Below are 2,500 nucleotides of genomic sequence, written 5' to 3' on the forward strand. Positions count from 1 at the left end.
GCGTTGCGACGTTGGCTGGGGGCGTTGCAACGGAGGCAGGTCGCTTTGCAACGGATGCTGGGATCGTTGCAACGGAAGCTGGGGGCATTGCAACGTTGGCTGGGGGCGTTGCAACGGATGCCGAGCGCGTTGCAACGTTGGCTGGTGACGTTGCAACGGAGGCAGGGCGCGTTGCAACGGATGCTGGTGACGTTGCAACGGAGGCAGGGCGCGTTGCAACGTTGGCTGGGGGCGTTGCAACGGAGGCAGGTCGCGTTGCCACGGTTGCTGGTGACGTTGCAACGGAGGCAGGGCGCGTTGCAACGTTGGCTGGGAGCGTTGCAACGGATGCTGGTGACGTTGCAACGGAAGCTGGGGGCGTTGCAGCGGAAGCTGGGGGCGTTGCAGCGGAGGCAGGTCGTGTTGCAACGGATGCTGGGGTCGTTGCAACGGATGCTGCGCGCGTTGCAACGTTGGCTGGGGGCGTTGCAGCGGAGGCAGGTCGCGTTGCGACGTTGGCTGGGGGCGTTGCAACGGAGGCAGGTCGCTTTGCAACGGATGCTGGGATCGTTGCAACGGAAGCTGGGGGCATTGCAACGTTGGCTGGGGGCGTTGCAACGGATGCCGAGCGCGTTGCAACGTTGGCTGGTGACGTTGCAACGGAGGCAGGGCGCGTTGCAACGGATGCTGGTGACGTTGCAACGGAGGCAGGGCGCGTTGCAACGTTGGCTGGGGGCGTTGCAACGGAGGCAGGTCGCGTTGCCACGGTTGCTGGTGACGTTGCAACGGAGGCAGGGCGCGTTGCAACGTTGGCTGGGAGCGTTGCAACGGATGCTGGTGACGTTGCAACGGAGGCAGGGCGCGTTGCAACGTTGGCTGGGGGCGTCGCAACGGAGGCAGGTCGCGTTGCCACGGTTGCTGGTGACGTTGCAACGGAGGCAGGGCGCGTTGCAACGTTGGCTGGGGGCGTTGCAACGTTGGCTGGGGGCAGTGCAACGGATGCTGGGGTCGGTGCAACGTTGGCCGTGCGCGTTGCAACAGAGGCAGGGCGCGTTGCAACGGATGCTGGTGACGTTGCAACGGAGGCAGGGCGCGTTGCAACGTTGGCTGGGGGCGTTGCAACGGATGCTGGGGACGGTGCAACGTTGGCTGGGCGCGTTGCAACGGAGGCAGGGTGCGTTGCAACGGATGCTGGGTTAGGTGCATCGTTGGCTGGTTTCGTTGCAACGGAGGCACCCGCCGTTGCAACGATGGCTCGGAGCGTTGCAACGGAGGAGCCAAATTTTCATATCTCATAATTGGCTCGTGCATTTTTTCTAAAATTTTGAGGGAACTTTGGTAATATTATGTGAAGGCTGCACAAAAAAATCCAGGTCAAAAATCGCACGTTTGCTCCGTTTTTCATTTTTTTTGAATTTCCGGCTTTCCGGGCGGTAAAAAAATCGGCAAAAAAAATCGGCACGGTGTAAATTCACCAAATTTGGGGGATGGAAAGATCTTATTTTTCTAGAGGTTGTTGCAAAAAACGGCGTCAAAATTCGACCTCTAGAGCACTTTCCTTGAGTATGTCTCCTCACGGAAAAGGACGTCTACCCGTGGCACTTTGGTAATGGCTCGGCAGCCTATTATAGGGGGGAGGGGTGTCGTGATGCTGAAACTCGAGTTGCCCAAAGGCTTGCTGGGCGCAATGCCAGCAAGATGCACGTTGCCTTGCCATCCCCTAGGCACACTAGCAAGCACGTTGTGGTTGTGGTGTGCCGCCGGGCTCCCCCGCCCCCCACGGAGGCACCCGCCGTTGCAACGATGGCTCGGAGCGTTGCAACGGAGGAGCCAAATTTTCATATCTCAGAATTGGCTCGTGCATTTTTCGTGAAATTTTGAGGGAACCTTGGTAATATTATGTGAAGGCTGCACAAAAAAATCCAGGTCAAAAATCGCACGTTTGCTCGGTTTTTCATTTTTTTTGAATTTCCGGCTTTCCGGGCGGTAAAAAAATCGGCAAAAAAAATCGGCACGGTGTAAATTCACCAAATTTGGAGGATGGAAAGATCTTATTTTTCTAGAGGTTGTTGCAAAAAACGGCGTCAAAATTCGACCTCTAGAGCACTTTCCTTTAGTATGTCTCCTCACGGAAAAGGACGTCTACCCGTGGCACTTTGGTAATGGCTCGGCAGCCTATTATAGGGGGGAGGGGTGTCGTGCTGCTGAAACTCGAGTTGCCCAAAGGCTTGCTGGGCGCAATGCCAGCAAGATGCACGTTGCCTTGCCATCCCCTAGGCACACTAGCAAGCACGTTGTGGTTGTGGTGTGCCGCCGGGGTCCCCCGCCCCGGGTCCAAGGTCGAGCACGTGCGTCTGGCTGCTGCGAACCCCGATCACCGAAGGACCAACAAGAAGGGAAACACGTCCGTGCACGGCCCACCTAGGCACCACCTAGGGAGCATGGCGTGGTGGAGTTGTGCCTTGGGCACACGCTCGGGGCAACACCTTGTGCTCGGCCCAGGACTAGGGGGATCATCCCA

The sequence above is a fragment of the Arachis ipaensis genome, chromosome B7, assembly GCF_059453495.1.
Source record: "Arachis ipaensis isolate K30076 ecotype BB chromosome B7, ASM5945349v1, whole genome shotgun sequence".
Taxonomy (NCBI): domain Eukaryota; kingdom Viridiplantae; phylum Streptophyta; class Magnoliopsida; order Fabales; family Fabaceae; genus Arachis; species Arachis ipaensis.